Source organism: Mytilus californianus, unplaced genomic scaffold (assembly GCF_021869535.1).
Source record: "Mytilus californianus isolate M0D057914Y unplaced genomic scaffold, xbMytCali1.0.p SCAF_57, whole genome shotgun sequence".
Classification (NCBI taxonomy): Eukaryota; Metazoa; Mollusca; class Bivalvia; order Mytilida; family Mytilidae; genus Mytilus; species Mytilus californianus.
In genome coordinates, this window is record NW_026262709.1 from 1,061,911 (window position 1) to 1,077,026 (window position 15,116).

The 15,116-nt window shown below is 35.3% G+C and overlaps 22 non-coding genes across 22 annotated transcripts; 15 read left to right on the forward strand and 7 right to left on the reverse strand.

Annotated features, from left to right (window-relative positions):
• Positions 1 to 74: 74 nt before the first annotated feature.
• Positions 75 to 166, forward strand: Trnay-gua (transfer RNA tyrosine (anticodon GUA)). Its single transcript is given in 2 exon segments — positions 75 to 111; positions 131 to 166. It is a non-coding gene; the product is annotated as a tRNA-Tyr (tRNA).
• Positions 167 to 5,527: 5,361 nt separating this feature from the next.
• Positions 5,528 to 5,599, reverse strand: Trnad-guc (transfer RNA aspartic acid (anticodon GUC)). Its single transcript has one exon. It is a non-coding gene; the product is annotated as a tRNA-Asp (tRNA).
• Positions 5,600 to 5,903: 304 nt separating this feature from the next.
• Positions 5,904 to 5,995, forward strand: Trnay-gua (transfer RNA tyrosine (anticodon GUA)). The gene is given in 2 exon segments: positions 5,904 to 5,940; positions 5,960 to 5,995. It is a non-coding gene; the product is annotated as a tRNA-Tyr (tRNA).
• A 328-nt stretch (positions 5,996 to 6,323) lies between these two features.
• Positions 6,324 to 6,396, forward strand: Trnaa-agc (transfer RNA alanine (anticodon AGC)). The gene has a single exon. It is a non-coding gene; the product is annotated as a tRNA-Ala (tRNA).
• A 505-nt stretch (positions 6,397 to 6,901) lies between these two features.
• Positions 6,902 to 6,973, reverse strand: Trnad-guc (transfer RNA aspartic acid (anticodon GUC)). Its single transcript has one exon. It is a non-coding gene; the product is annotated as a tRNA-Asp (tRNA).
• Positions 6,974 to 7,277: 304 nt separating this feature from the next.
• Trnay-gua (transfer RNA tyrosine (anticodon GUA)) lies at positions 7,278 to 7,369 on the forward strand. The gene is given in 2 exon segments: positions 7,278 to 7,314; positions 7,334 to 7,369. It is a non-coding gene; the product is annotated as a tRNA-Tyr (tRNA).
• A 330-nt stretch (positions 7,370 to 7,699) lies between these two features.
• Positions 7,700 to 7,772, forward strand: Trnaa-agc (transfer RNA alanine (anticodon AGC)). Its single transcript has one exon. It is a non-coding gene; the product is annotated as a tRNA-Ala (tRNA).
• Positions 7,773 to 8,277: 505 nt separating this feature from the next.
• Trnad-guc (transfer RNA aspartic acid (anticodon GUC)) lies at positions 8,278 to 8,349 on the reverse strand. The gene has a single exon. It is a non-coding gene; the product is annotated as a tRNA-Asp (tRNA).
• A 304-nt stretch (positions 8,350 to 8,653) lies between these two features.
• Positions 8,654 to 8,745, forward strand: Trnay-gua (transfer RNA tyrosine (anticodon GUA)). Its single transcript is given in 2 exon segments — positions 8,654 to 8,690; positions 8,710 to 8,745. It is a non-coding gene; the product is annotated as a tRNA-Tyr (tRNA).
• Positions 8,746 to 9,075: 330 nt separating this feature from the next.
• On the forward strand, positions 9,076 to 9,148 carry Trnaa-agc (transfer RNA alanine (anticodon AGC)). Its single transcript has one exon. It is a non-coding gene; the product is annotated as a tRNA-Ala (tRNA).
• A 505-nt stretch (positions 9,149 to 9,653) lies between these two features.
• Trnad-guc (transfer RNA aspartic acid (anticodon GUC)) lies at positions 9,654 to 9,725 on the reverse strand. The gene has a single exon. It is a non-coding gene; the product is annotated as a tRNA-Asp (tRNA).
• A 304-nt stretch (positions 9,726 to 10,029) lies between these two features.
• Positions 10,030 to 10,121, forward strand: Trnay-gua (transfer RNA tyrosine (anticodon GUA)). Its single transcript is given in 2 exon segments — positions 10,030 to 10,066; positions 10,086 to 10,121. It is a non-coding gene; the product is annotated as a tRNA-Tyr (tRNA).
• Positions 10,122 to 10,451: 330 nt separating this feature from the next.
• Trnaa-agc (transfer RNA alanine (anticodon AGC)) lies at positions 10,452 to 10,524 on the forward strand. Its single transcript has one exon. It is a non-coding gene; the product is annotated as a tRNA-Ala (tRNA).
• Positions 10,525 to 11,029: 505 nt separating this feature from the next.
• Trnad-guc (transfer RNA aspartic acid (anticodon GUC)) lies at positions 11,030 to 11,101 on the reverse strand. The gene has a single exon. It is a non-coding gene; the product is annotated as a tRNA-Asp (tRNA).
• A 304-nt stretch (positions 11,102 to 11,405) lies between these two features.
• Trnay-gua (transfer RNA tyrosine (anticodon GUA)) lies at positions 11,406 to 11,497 on the forward strand. The gene is given in 2 exon segments: positions 11,406 to 11,442; positions 11,462 to 11,497. It is a non-coding gene; the product is annotated as a tRNA-Tyr (tRNA).
• Positions 11,498 to 11,827: 330 nt separating this feature from the next.
• On the forward strand, positions 11,828 to 11,900 carry Trnaa-agc (transfer RNA alanine (anticodon AGC)). The gene has a single exon. It is a non-coding gene; the product is annotated as a tRNA-Ala (tRNA).
• Positions 11,901 to 12,405: 505 nt separating this feature from the next.
• On the reverse strand, positions 12,406 to 12,477 carry Trnad-guc (transfer RNA aspartic acid (anticodon GUC)). The gene has a single exon. It is a non-coding gene; the product is annotated as a tRNA-Asp (tRNA).
• Positions 12,478 to 12,781: 304 nt separating this feature from the next.
• Trnay-gua (transfer RNA tyrosine (anticodon GUA)) lies at positions 12,782 to 12,873 on the forward strand. The gene is given in 2 exon segments: positions 12,782 to 12,818; positions 12,838 to 12,873. It is a non-coding gene; the product is annotated as a tRNA-Tyr (tRNA).
• A 330-nt stretch (positions 12,874 to 13,203) lies between these two features.
• Positions 13,204 to 13,276, forward strand: Trnaa-agc (transfer RNA alanine (anticodon AGC)). The gene has a single exon. It is a non-coding gene; the product is annotated as a tRNA-Ala (tRNA).
• A 505-nt stretch (positions 13,277 to 13,781) lies between these two features.
• Positions 13,782 to 13,853, reverse strand: Trnad-guc (transfer RNA aspartic acid (anticodon GUC)). The gene has a single exon. It is a non-coding gene; the product is annotated as a tRNA-Asp (tRNA).
• Positions 13,854 to 14,160: 307 nt separating this feature from the next.
• On the forward strand, positions 14,161 to 14,252 carry Trnay-gua (transfer RNA tyrosine (anticodon GUA)). The gene is given in 2 exon segments: positions 14,161 to 14,197; positions 14,217 to 14,252. It is a non-coding gene; the product is annotated as a tRNA-Tyr (tRNA).
• A 330-nt stretch (positions 14,253 to 14,582) lies between these two features.
• Trnaa-agc (transfer RNA alanine (anticodon AGC)) lies at positions 14,583 to 14,655 on the forward strand. The gene has a single exon. It is a non-coding gene; the product is annotated as a tRNA-Ala (tRNA).
• Positions 14,656 to 15,116: the final 461 nt, after the last annotated feature.

The window sequence follows — 15,116 nt, forward strand, 5'->3', positions numbered from 1 at the left end:
ATTTCTTTTTCCGTGATCATTTAGTTCTCACTGTCTACAAATAGAGCTCTCGAGGCTAGTCGGAAATGTAAGACCCCGTGATAGCTCAGTTGGTAGAGCGGAAGACTGTAGTGGAATAAGAAAATCTGACATCTTTAGGTCGGTGGTTCGACTCCGCCTCACGGGATATTTTCAACTGTACCTGTATGGATCAAAATATTGATGAAGATAAAGATAAGGATGATGACAGTGAGGTAGTTATACAATTTAAGGATGATGATGTAGAAAGTAGTGAAAATATAATTGATGATGAACAAACAGAGTTGAAAAAAGTAGTTGATTCCCATATGAATGTTAAAATTGTTGTAGCAGAGGTCCATGCCAATAGTAGTGGCATACAGGAGGACAGCAGGAAACGGAAATTGGACAGGGATGATCAAATATTTGATGATGGTGATGATGGTGATGATGATATTAATGTAATTGAACAGGCTCAAGATAAAAACAAAAGAGCAGACAGTGATTCTGATGAGGTTGTTAAAAAGAAAAAAAATGAAGAGTGCTCTCCTGTTGACATTATTGTTACAGAAGAGTGTAATGTGGAGATGGCAACAGAGGAGCACTCGATAGATATGGATGATGAATATAGCACCTGTGATGATGACGAAGAAGTCAATGTTGAAGGTGCAAGTAATAATAAGGAATCATTTGTCTGTTCTGATGTAGAGTTAAATACAGATTGTAAAATTATTGATAGCGGGATGAAAAAATGTATTAGTATCAAAATGTTAAAAAAAATCAGAAAAAAAGAAAAGAAAAAAGAAAGGAGAAATAAACTAACAATTGCTCCAAATCTGAATAGTCAAACTGTTAGAAATTTGTCAAAAAATACAAAAAGTAAAAATGGATAGATATATATGTCATTGTTTAATATTTTTTGTAATGGTTGTTATATGTAGTTTGAATTGTAATGGTATGAGAAATGTTGTAAATTTACAAAGATTTCTAAGTACTGTACAAGACAGAAAATTTGGTATTGTGTTACTTCAAGAAACATTTTGGGATGATAATTTTATTAAAGGTGTAAAACATATGTATGAAGGTGATATTTATTATAGTAATGGTATGGATGGCAGACAGGGTGTGGCTGTTCTAGCTAGCAATTATTATAAAGATAAAATAAAATGTATTTATAAAGATGATCAAGGTAGATTTATTCATGTGACTTATTATGAGAATGATACATTGGTAAACTTTATTTCTTTGTATGCACCTAATGTAGTTTCTGATAGATGTAATTTCTATGATTTTGTGATAGATTATACTAAAGATTTAGATAATTTGATTATTGGAGGTGATTTTAATACCTCTTTGTCTGTGTTAGACAGAGGAAGTAAAACTTGTCATATAAATGATGAACCCTATAGAAAACTGACTAAATTGATGGATGATAATAATGTATATGATATATGGAGGGCTAGAAACCCAGATTGTCGAATATTTTCCTGGAAAAGAATTTCAGAGGGTAAACTACAACAAAGTAGAATAGATTATTTTCTTGTTAGTAGGAATATGTCATCTTTTGTACAAAGTTTGTATTATAATGTTACTAGTATGAGTGACCACTCTTTTGTTATTATGCATTTAAATTGTACATGTATTGAAAGAGGTCCTGGACTCTGGATTTTGAATAAAACATTGTTGTTTAACGAAGAATATGTACAAAGAGTTAAAGATATTATATCACAAGAAAAAGAAAGTGAATTATTTCATAGAGATTTTTTAGTTTGGTGGGATAACTTAAAGTATAGAATTAAAAGATATTCTCAGATATTGTCATCTGATTTAGCTAAACAAAACAAGAAAGAGTATTTTAGATTAGAAAGGCAAATCAATCACCTTTGTGAAAAGGCAGCTAGTGGTATTGTAATTGATATTGCCAAATTAGAAAGTCTTAAATTAGAACTGTCAAATTTAGAAATTGAAAAGTGTAAAGGAGCAGTATTGAGAGCTAAAGCTGTATGGGCGGTGGAGTCTGATAAAAATACAAAATACTTTCTAAATTTAGAAAAAGTATAAACAAGAGAGTAATGCTATAAAAGAATTGTTGAATGATAATGGTGATACTGTGTCAGATACTGATGGTATTTTAGAATTACAACATAGTTTTTTTAGTGATTTATATTCATGTGTAACTACTGATGAAAATAAGATGTCAGAATTGTTAAATTTTGTTACAAAAACAGTAAATGATGATGATAACAATATATGTAATGATGATGTAACAGAAGATGAATTGTGTAAAGCTATTAATCAATTGTCTAAAAATAAAAGTCCAGGTTCAGACGGACTTACTGTAGAGTTTTATTGTAAATTTTATTCTGAATTAAAATATGTGTTATTGAAATTGTTTGATGTTATTGAAGAGGAAGGTATTTTAAGTAGATCAATGAAATGTGGAATTATAAGTCTGGTTTATAAGAAAAAAGGTGAAAGGAATTTTTTGAAAAATTATAGGCCAATATCTTTATTGCAAGTAGATTATAAAATTTTAGCAAGAATTATGTCAAATAGATTAAAAACTGTATTACCGAAGATATTTCTGAAGATCAAACGTGTTGTATTATGGGAAGAGATATCTCAAATAATATTTCAAATGTTAGAGATATTATGGAACTTGTTGAAAGAGATGATCTTGAGGGATATTTTTTAAAATTAGATCAAGCAAATGCTTTTGATAGAGTTAGTCATACTTATCTGTTAGAAGTATTGAAGAAATTTGGTTTTGGTGAGAGATTTGTGAAATGGATTAGTATATTTTATAATGGTATAAATAGTGCAGTCAAATGTAATGGCTTTTTAACAAAGTATTTTGTCATAAAGAATGGTATTAGGCAAGGTTGTCCAATTAGTGCCTTATTATATGTACTTATTGCAGAACCACTGCACTGTAAAATTGTACAAAATGTAAATATAAAGGGAATTAATATCCCAAAAAGTAACAAGATTGGTTTGATTTATCAACATGCTGATGATACAACTTTGTCTTTATGTAATAAGGAATCAATTCCTGAAGTATTTAAGGAATTCGATTTGTATAGCAAAGCAACAGGTGCCAGAATAAACAGACAAAAATCAGAGATATTATGTTTAGGTACCGGTACATTATCTGTATTAGAAAAAGATCACATTGGTCTAAAAGTTTGTGAAGATTATTTTCAACTGTTGGGAGTTTTTATTGGAAAAAATAGAAAAATGTGTGATGAAATGAATTGGAAAAATAAAATAGTTAAGATAAAAACCCTTCTCAACATATGGTTATTGAGAAGACTTACTATACATGGCAGGGTTAGTGTTATCAATTCACTGATGTTATCTAGATTTTGGTATGCATTGTTTGTTACTGCATTACCTGAATGGGCTTATATAGAGATAAAAAGAGTTTGTCTTAATTTTATATGGAAAAATAGATGTCATCTAGTAAAATATAACTGTATAGTAGATGATAAAAGTAGAGGTGGTTTAAATGTTGCTGATATCAAATGTAAAATATATGCTTTTAGGCTAAAATTTCTAGGCAGATTGTTAAATGATGAATATGAAGTATTATGGAAATACACATTTAAGTATTTTGTATCTTCAATTTATGAAATGAAACTTTGTCTTAATGTTTTTTATTCAGTGATACCTAATTGTGAATTGAAAAACCTTCCTGTTGTTTATCAAGAATTTTTTCAAGCACTGAATTTTATAAGGAAAAAAATAGAGTTTCCATTGTCTGTAGAAAATATTTATGATCAGCCTTTGTTTGTTAATCCTAATATTATAGTTAATAACAGAACAATTGTATGGCACGATTTTATAGGTGCTGGTATTGTTTGTCTCAAAGATATATGCTTTGAAGTAAAAACTGGTTTCTTGCCAGATCATGCTATAGTTGAAATGATTCAAGTTGTATATGAAGATGTTAATGTACAGTATGTAATTGATAGATATAGAAATTTGTTGAATGTTATACCTGTAGAATGGAAAAACACAGTGAACACTGATATTCACAGAATATCTATACCAAGAACAATAGACATTTCAATTATTTGTAAAAATGTGCATTATGATTTGAAACTATGTAGCACTAAAACATTATACACTATTATGTTGGAAAATATTGTTGAAGAACCTGTTGGTATTGAGTTATGGAAATCGGAATTTGATGTACGTTCTGAAGCAGTTAGTAAAATATGGACACATGTTAATATGTATTGGAAACCTTCTAACTTGGTTGAGTTAGACTTTAAGGTGTTACATAACTGTATTTTTACCAATGTAAAACTTCATAAGATAGGTTTAGGTGATGATAATATTTGTAAAGTATGTTGCAGTGAAAAGGAGGACATCCTGCATATATTTATGAATTGTGATAAGCTTCAAGATTTTCATAGTTATTTATCATCTTTGTTGGTTAGAATTTTTGAAAACTGTGATTCAGATAAGATTAGTTTAGTAAGAAGTGAGGAACTATTGATTTTGGGTTTGAGATGGCATATGAAAGGTGTAAATGATACGTTTCTAAATTTTTTTATGTCTGTTGCCAGATACTGTATCTACAGAAGGAGAAACTTGTTGAATAGTGGTTATTCTAATGTAAATTTGATAAAATTATTTCAATATACATTAAAACATTATGTAACATATATGCATGTCTATCTCTGTCGATGTCATAATATGAGTCATATATTTCAAAAAAAGTTTGTATTAGATAACCCATTGTTAGAAGAAACAGACAATATTCTAGTCTTTAAATTGTAATTAGTTTATATACTTTATATTGTGTACTTTAAATGTGAATTAACAGTAGTAGATGTATTGTAAATACAAAGTTAGTATATAATGACAACAATCAAGGACAATTGATTTTATATATTGTTTTACTTGTATAATATGATGTTTGATTTTAATAAAGATAAAAAAAAAAAAAAAAAAAAAAGAGCGCTCGCTTAGCATGCGAGAGGTACCGGGATCGATGCCCGGATCCTCCATTTATTTTTGAATGTCGCCAACACTCAATTTTTCTGTAGTTTTTCAGCATTGAAAATGAAGAGAGTCAGATATGAACGAAATAGGGCATTGTGTCGTTTCGAGTATAATGCCCTGTGCTTACACGAATCCTTCAATCATTGAGATTCTCATGTTTATTTTAATGTAATTTGTTCGTTCCCTCTATTTCTATCGTCACATTCGGGATGAATAATAAAAATGTGTTATCTGTCGTGTAGGATCAATGATGCAATGATAGTCGGATTTAGTAAATCTAAGCTTCTTTTTACAAATATGCGCATGAATGCAAATGAATACACGTATTCGAATGTTTGGAAAGTGTTCAAAACTTAACTCATCGTCTGTTGAAATGAACTGGAGATGCTATGGCATTATTATTTAGCAATATGAAAACTGGTTTCAAACCCTTACGTAAGGAGTATCCGGTGTAACTATACCGGTCAAATTGACAATTAAAAAAATGAAAATTCAAAGCCCAGAAAAAAATAATGTCCTCCCCGGCGGGGAATCGAACCCCGGTCTCCCGCGTGACAGGCGGGGATACTAACCACTATACTACCGAGGACTTAGTGACGTCCACCATTTTTAGGTACTTAATGTTCACTGCTATCTTGTTACTATATTGAACGCATCCGCAAATTCATAGTATTGATTGCTGTAGGCGATATGTTAAGCGCAACCGATCCGTCATTCTACTTTTTTGTTTTCGCTGCTACTCTTGCTAATTGAATTATCTAAATGAATTATTGCCCCTCCTTCCCCTAATAATGTTTCAGATCCTATTGATGGCGCTTTTTGGTTTTTATTACTAAATGTCCTATACACCCAAATACGTATAAATCATAAATTTTAACCATTTGCATACAGACCCCGTGATAGCTCAGTTGGTAGAGCGGAAGACTGTAGTGGAATAAGAAAATCTGACATCTTTAGGTCGGTGGTTCGACTCCGCCTCACGGGATATTTTTTGGCCCTATTTTACTCTGAAATATTACCATTGTTCAAGAATTTTTAGCGAAAGCACATTAGCGACTTTTTATGCATGTATGACGTTTCAACCTTATGCATTTTTTGCGACTGACCGCCCTAGCATTAGTAGGCATACCACGTAATTGTCCTAAATCTAAATATATTTTAGTTAGATCTTTGATTTCTTTTTCCGTGATCATTTAGTTCTCACTGTCTACAAATAGAGCTCTCGAGGCTAGTCGGGAATGTAGTTAGCCGCTAAAATGATTGAATGACACCTGTACGCATAAAGGCGTTATTTAATGAAAAAGTAACCATCAGGGGGACTAGCTCACATGGTAGAGCGCTCGCTTAGCATGCGAGAGGTACCGGGATCGATGCCCGGGTCCTCCATTTATTTTTGAATATCGCCAACACTCAATTTTTCTGTAGTTTTTCAGCATTGAAAATGAAGAGAGTCAGATATGAACGAAATAGGGAATTGTGTCGTTTCGAGTATAATGCCCTGTGCTTACACGAATCCTTCAATCATTGAGATTCTCGTGTTTTTTTTAATGTAATTTGTTCGTTCCCTCTATTTCTATCGTCACATTCGGGATGTATAATAAAAATGTGTAATCTGTCGTGTAGGATCAATGATGCAATGATAGTCGGATTTAGTAAATCTAAGCGCCTTTTTACAAATATGCGCATGAATGCAAATGAATACACGTATTCGAATGTTTGGAAAGTGTTCAAAACTTAACTCATCGTCTGTTGAAATGAACTGGAGATGCTACGGCATTAGCAATATGAAAATTGGTTTCAAACCCTTACGTAAGGAGTATCCGGTGTAACTATACCGGTCAAATTGACAATTAAAAAAATGAAAATTCAAAGCCAAGTAAAAAATAATGTCCTCCCCGGCGGGGAATCGAACCCCGGTCTCCCGCGTGACAGGCGGGGATACTAACCACTATACTACCGAGGACTTAGTGACGTCCACCATTTTTAGGTACTTAATATTCACTGCTATCTTGTTACTATATTGAACGCATCCGCAAATTCATAGTATTGATTGCTGTAGGCGATATGTTAAGCGCAACCGATCCGTCATTCTACTTTTTTGTTCTCGCTACTACTCTTGCTAATTGAATTATCTAAATGAATTATTGCCCCTCCTTCCCCTAATAATGTTTCAGATCCTATTGATGGTGCTTTTTGGTTTTTATTACTAAATGTCCTATACACCCAAATACGTATAAATCATAAATTTTAACCATTTGCATACAGACCCCGTGATAGCTCAGTTGGTAGAGCGGAAGACTGTAGTGGAATAAGAAAATCTGACATCTTTAGGTCGGTGGTTCGACTCCGCCTCACGGGATATTTTTTGGCCCTATTTTACTCTGAAATATTACCATTGTTCAAGAATTTTTAGCGAAAGCACATTAGCGACTTTTTATGCATGTATGACGTTTCAACCTTATGCATTTTTTGCGACTGACCGCCCTAGCATTAGTAGGCATACCACGTAATTGTCCTAAATCTAAATATATTTTAGTTAGATCTTTGATTTCTTTTTCCGTGATCACTTAGTTCTCACTGTCTACAAATATAGCTCTCGAGGCTAGTCGGGACTGTAGTTAGAACCGCTAAAATGATTGAATGACACCTGTACGCATAAAGGCGTTATTTAATGAAACAGTAACCATCAGGGGGACTAGCTCACATGGTAGAGCGCTCGCTTAGCATGCGAGAGGTACCGGGATCGATGCCCGGGTCCTCCATTTATTTTTGAATATCGCCAACACTCAATTTTTCTGTAGTTTTTCAGCATTGAAAATGAAGAGAGTCAGATATGAACGAAATAGGGAATTGTGTCGTTTCGAGTATAATGCCCTGTGCTTACACGAATCCTTCAATCATTGAGATTCTCGTGTTTTTTTTAATGTAATTTGTTCGTTCCCTCTATTTCTATCGTCACATTCGGGATGTATAATAAAAATGTGTAATCTGTCGTGTAGGATCAATGATGCAATGATAGTCGGATTTAGTAAATCTAAGCGCCTTTTTACAAATATGCGCATGAATGCAAATGAATACACGTATTCGAATGTTTGGAAAGTGTTCAAAACTTAACTCATCGTCTGTTGAAATGAACTGGAGATGCTACGGCATTAGCAATATGAAAATTGGTTTCAAACCCTTACGTAAGGAGTATCCGGTGTAACTATACCGGTCAAATTGACAATTAAAAAAATGAAAATTCAAAGCCAAGTAAAAAATAATGTCCTCCCCGGCGGGGAATCGAACCCCGGTCTCCCGCGTGACAGGCGGGGATACTAACCACTATACTACCGAGGACTTAGTGACGTCCACCATTTTTAGGTACTTAATATTCACTGCTATCTTGTTACTATATTGAACGCATCCGCAAATTCATAGTATTGATTGCTGTAGGCGATATGTTAAGCGCAACCGATCCGTCATTCTACTTTTTTGTTCTCGCTACTACTCTTGCTAATTGAATTATCTAAATGAATTATTGCCCCTCCTTCCCCTAATAATGTTTCAGATCCTATTGATGGTGCTTTTTGGTTTTTATTACTAAATGTCCTATACACCCAAATACGTATAAATCATAAATTTTAACCATTTGCATACAGACCCCGTGATAGCTCAGTTGGTAGAGCGGAAGACTGTAGTGGAATAAGAAAATCTGACATCTTTAGGTCGGTGGTTCGACTCCGCCTCACGGGATATTTTTTGGCCCTATTTTACTCTGAAATATTACCATTGTTCAAGAATTTTTAGCGAAAGCACATTAGCGACTTTTTATGCATGTATGACGTTTCAACCTTATGCATTTTTTGCGACTGACCGCCCTAGCATTAGTAGGCATACCACGTAATTGTCCTAAATCTAAATATATTTTAGTTAGATCTTTGATTTCTTTTTCCGTGATCACTTAGTTCTCACTGTCTACAAATATAGCTCTCGAGGCTAGTCGGGACTGTAGTTAGAACCGCTAAAATGATTGAATGACACCTGTACGCATAAAGGCGTTATTTAATGAAACAGTAACCATCAGGGGGACTAGCTCACATGGTAGAGCGCTCGCTTAGCATGCGAGAGGTACCGGGATCGATGCCCGGGTCCTCCATTTATTTTTGAATATCGCCAACACTCAATTTTTCTGTAGTTTTTCAGCATTGAAAATGAAGAGAGTCAGATATGAACGAAATAGGGAATTGTGTCGTTTCGAGTATAATGCCCTGTGCTTACACGAATCCTTCAATCATTGAGATTCTCGTGTTTTTTTTAATGTAATTTGTTCGTTCCCTCTATTTCTATCGTCACATTCGGGATGTATAATAAAAATGTGTAATCTGTCGTGTAGGATCAATGATGCAATGATAGTCGGATTTAGTAAATCTAAGCGCCTTTTTACAAATATGCGCATGAATGCAAATGAATACACGTATTCGAATGTTTGGAAAGTGTTCAAAACTTAACTCATCGTCTGTTGAAATGAACTGGAGATGCTACGGCATTAGCAATATGAAAATTGGTTTCAAACCCTTACGTAAGGAGTATCCGGTGTAACTATACCGGTCAAATTGACAATTAAAAAAATGAAAATTCAAAGCCAAGTAAAAAATAATGTCCTCCCCGGCGGGGAATCGAACCCCGGTCTCCCGCGTGACAGGCGGGGATACTAACCACTATACTACCGAGGACTTAGTGACGTCCACCATTTTTAGGTACTTAATATTCACTGCTATCTTGTTACTATATTGAACGCATCCGCAAATTCATAGTATTGATTGCTGTAGGCGATATGTTAAGCGCAACCGATCCGTCATTCTACTTTTTTGTTCTCGCTACTACTCTTGCTAATTGAATTATCTAAATGAATTATTGCCCCTCCTTCCCCTAATAATGTTTCAGATCCTATTGATGGTGCTTTTTGGTTTTTATTACTAAATGTCCTATACACCCAAATACGTATAAATCATAAATTTTAACCATTTGCATACAGACCCCGTGATAGCTCAGTTGGTAGAGCGGAAGACTGTAGTGGAATAAGAAAATCTGACATCTTTAGGTCGGTGGTTCGACTCCGCCTCACGGGATATTTTTTGGCCCTATTTTACTCTGAAATATTACCATTGTTCAAGAATTTTTAGCGAAAGCACATTAGCGACTTTTTATGCATGTATGACGTTTCAACCTTATGCATTTTTTGCGACTGACCGCCATAGCATTAGTAGGCATACCACTTAATTGTCCTAAATCTAAATATATTTTAGTTAGATCTTTGATTTCTTTTTCCGTGATCACTTAGTTCTCACTGTCTACAAATATAGCTCTCGAGGCTAGTCGGGACTGTAGTTAGAACCGCTAAAATGATTGAATGACACCTGTACGCATAAAGGCGTTATTTAATGAAACAGTAACCATCAGGGGGACTAGCTCACATGGTAGAGCGCTCGCTTAGCATGCGAGAGGTACCGGGATCGATGCCCGGGTCCTCCATTTATTTTTGAATATCGCCAACACTCAATTTTTCTGTAGTTTTTCAGCATTGAAAATGAAGAGAGTCAGATATGAACGAAATAGGGAATTGTGTCGTTTCGAGTATAATGCCCTGTGCTTACACGAATCCTTCAATCATTGAGATTCTCGTGTTTTTTTTAATGTAATTTGTTCGTTCCCTCTATTTCTATCGTCACATTCGGGATGTATAATAAAAATGTGTAATCTGTCGTGTAGGATCAATGATGCAATGATAGTCGGATTTAGTAAATCTAAGCGCCTTTTTACAAATATGCGCATGAATGCAAATGAATACACGTATTCGAATGTTTGGAAAGTGTTCAAAACTTAACTCATCGTCTGTTGAAATGAACTGGAGATGCTACGGCATTAGCAATATGAAAATTGGTTTCAAACCCTTACGTAAGGAGTATCCGGTGTAACTATACCGGTCAAATTGACAATTAAAAAAATGAAAATTCAAAGCCAAGTAAAAAATAATGTCCTCCCCGGCGGGGAATCGAACCCCGGTCTCCCGCGTGACAGGCGGGGATACTAACCACTATACTACCGAGGACTTAGTGACGTCCACCATTTTTAGGTACTTAATATTCACTGCTATCTTGTTACTATATTGAACGCATCCGCAAATTCATAGTATTGATTGCTGTAGGCGATATGTTAAGCGCAACCGATCCGTCATTCTACTTTTTTGTTCTCGCTACTACTCTTGCTAATTGAATTATCTAAATGAATTATCGCCCCTCCTTCCCCTAATAATGTTTCAGATCCTATTGATGGTGCTTTTTGGTTTTTATTACTAAATGTCCTATACACCCAAATACGTATAAATCATAAATTTTAACCATTTGCATACAGACCCCGTGATAGCTCAGTTGGTAGAGCGGAAGACTGTAGTGGAATAAGAAAATCTGACATCTTTAGGTCGGTGGTTCGACTCCGCCTCACGGGATATTTTTTGGCCCTATTTTACTCTGAAATATTACCATTGTTCAAGAATTTTTAGCGAAAGCACATTAGCGACTTTTTATGCATGTATGACGTTTCAACCTTATGCATTTTTTGCGACTGACCGCCATAGCATTAGTAGGCATACCACTTAATTGTCCTAAATCTAAATATATTTTAGTTAGATCTTTGATTTCTTTTTCCGTGATCACTTAGTTCTCACTGTCTACAAATATAGCTCTCGAGGCTAGTCGGGACTGTAGTTAGAACCGCTAAAATGATTGAATGACACCTGTACGCATAAAGGCGTTATTTAATGAAACAGTAACCATCAGGGGGACTAGCTCACATGGTAGAGCGCTCGCTTAGCATGCGAGAGGTACCGGGATCGATGCCCGGGTCCTCCATTTATTTTTGAATATCGCCAACACTCAATTTTTCTGTAGTTTTTCAGCATTGAAAATGAAGAGAGTCAGATATGAACGAAATAGGGAATTGTGTCGTTTCGAGTATAATGCCCTGTGCTTACACGAATCCTTCAATCATTGAGATTCTCGTGTTTTTTTTAATGTAATTTGTTCGTTCCCTCTATTTCTATCGTCACATTCGGGATGTATAATAAAAATGTGTAATCTGTCGTGTAGGATCAATGATGCAATGATAGTCGGATTTAGTAAATCTAAGCGCCTTTTTACAAATATGCGCATGAATGCAAATGAATACACGTATTCGAATGTTTGGAAAGTGTTCAAAACTTAACTCATCGTCTGTTGAAATGAACTGGAGATGCTACGGCATTAGCAATATGAAAATTGGTTTCAAACCCTTACGTAAGGAGTATCCGGTGTAACTATACCGGTCAAATTGACAATTAAAAAAATGAAAATTCAAAGCCAAGTAAAAAATAATGTCCTCCCCGGCGGGGAATCGAACCCCGGTCTCCCGCGTGACAGGCGGGGATACTAACCACTATACTACCGAGGACTTAGTGACGTCCACCATTTTTAGGTACTTAATATTCACTGCTATCTTGTTACTATATTGAACGCATCCGCAAATTCATAGTATTGATTGCTGTAGGCGATATGTTAAGCGCAACCGATCCGTCATTCTACTTTTTTGTTCTCGCTACTACTCTTGCTAATTGAATTATCTAAATGAATTATCGCCCCTCCTTCCCCTAATAATGTTTCAGATCCTATTGATGGTGCTTTTTGGTTTTTATTACTAAATGTCCTATACACCCAAATACGTATAAATCATAAATTTTAACCATTTGCATACAGACCCCGTGATAGCTCAGTTGGTAGAGCGGAAGACTGTAGTGGAATAAGAAAATCTGACATCTTTAGGTCGGTGGTTCGACTCCGCCTCACGGGATATTTTTTGGCCCTATTTTACTCTGAAATATTACCATTGTTCAAGAATTTTTAGCGAAAGCACATTAGCGACTTTTTATGCATGTATGACGTTTCAACCTTATGCATTTTTTGCGACTGACCGCCATAGCATTAGTAGGCATACCACTTAATTGTCCTAAATCTAAATATATTTTAGTTAGATCTTTGATTTCTTTTTCCGTGATCACTTAGTTCTCACTGTCTACAAATATAGCTCTCGAGGCTAGTCGGGACTGTAGTTAGAACCGCTAAAATGATTGAATGACACCTGTACGCATAAAGGCGTTATTTAATGAAACAGTAACCATCAGGGGGACTAGCTCACATGGTAGAGCGCTCGCTTAGCATGCGAGAGGTACCGGGATCGATGCCCGGGTCCTCCATTTATTTTTGAATATCGCCAACACTCAATTTTTCTGTAGTTTTTCAGCATTGAAAATGAAGAGAGTCAGATATGAACGAAATAGGGAATTGTGTCGTTTCGAGTATAATGCCCTGTGCTTACACGAATCCTTCAATCATTGAGATTCTCGTGTTTTTTTTAATGTAATTTGTTCGTTCCCTCTATTTCTATCGTCACATTCGGGATGTATAATAAAAATGTGTAATCTGTCGTGTAGGATCAATGATGCAATGATAGTCGGATTTAGTAAATCTAAGCGCCTTTTTACAAATATGCGCATGAATGCAAATGAATACACGTATTCGAATGTTTGGAAAGTGTTCAAAACTTAACTCATCGTCTGTTGAAATGAACTGGAGATGCTACGGCATTAGCAATATGAAAATTGGTTTCAAACCCTTACGTAAGGAGTATCCGGTGTAACTATACCGGTCAAATTGACAATTAAAAAAATGAAAATTCAAAGCCAAGTAAAAAATAATGTCCTCCCCGGCGGGGAATCGAACCCCGGTCTCCCGCGTGACAGGCGGGGATACTAACCACTATACTACCGAGGACTTAGTGACGTCCACCATTTTTAGGTACTTAATATTCACTGCTATCTTGTTACTATATTGAACGCATCCGCAAATTCATAGTATTGATTGCTGTAGGCGATATGTTATTAAGCGCAACCGATCCGTCATTCTACTTTTTTGTTCTCGCTACTACTCTTGCTAATTGAATTATCTAAATGAATTATCGCCCCTCCTTCCCCTAATAATGTTTCAGATCCTATTGATGGTGCTTTTTGGTTTTTATTACTAAATGTCCTATACACCCAAATACGTATAAATCATAAATTTTAACCATTTGCATACAGACCCCGTGATAGCTCAGTTGGTAGAGCGGAAGACTGTAGTGGAATAAGAAAATCTGACATCTTTAGGTCGGTGGTTCGACTCCGCCTCACGGGATATTTTTTGGCCCTATTTTACTCTGAAATATTACCATTGTTCAAGAATTTTTAGCGAAAGCACATTAGCGACTTTTTATGCATGTATGACGTTTCAACCTTATGCATTTTTTGCGACTGACCGCCATAGCATTAGTAGGCATACCACTTAATTGTCCTAAATCTAAATATATTTTAGTTAGATCTTTGATTTCTTTTTCCGTGATCACTTAGTTCTCACTGTCTACAAATATAGCTCTCGAGGCTAGTCGGGACTGTAGTTAGAACCGCTAAAATGATTGAATGACACCTGTACGCATAAAGGCGTTATTTAATGAAACAGTAACCATCAGGGGGACTAGCTCACATGGTAGAGCGCTCGCTTAGCATGCGAGAGGTACCGGGATCGATGCCCGGGTCCTCCATTTATTTTTGAATATCGCCAACACTCAATTTTTCTGTAGTTTTTCAGCATTGAAAATGAAGAGAGTCAGATATGAACGAAATAGGGAATTGTGTCGTTTCGAGTATAATGCCCTGTGCTTACACGAATCCTTCAATCATTGAGATTCTCGTGTTTTTTTTAATGTAATTTGTTCGTTCCCTCTATTTCTATCGTCACATTCGGGATGTATAATAAAAATGTGTAATCTGTCGTGTAGGATCAATGATGCAATGATAGTCGGATTTAGTAAATCTAAGCGCCTTTTTACAAATATGCGCATGAATGCAAATGAATACACGTATTCGAATGTTTGGAAAGTGTTCAAAACTTAACTCATCGTCTGTTGAAATGAACTGGAGATGCTACGGCATTAGCAATATGAAAATTGGTTTCAAACCCTTACGTAAGGAGTATCCGGTGTAACTATACCGGTCAAATTGA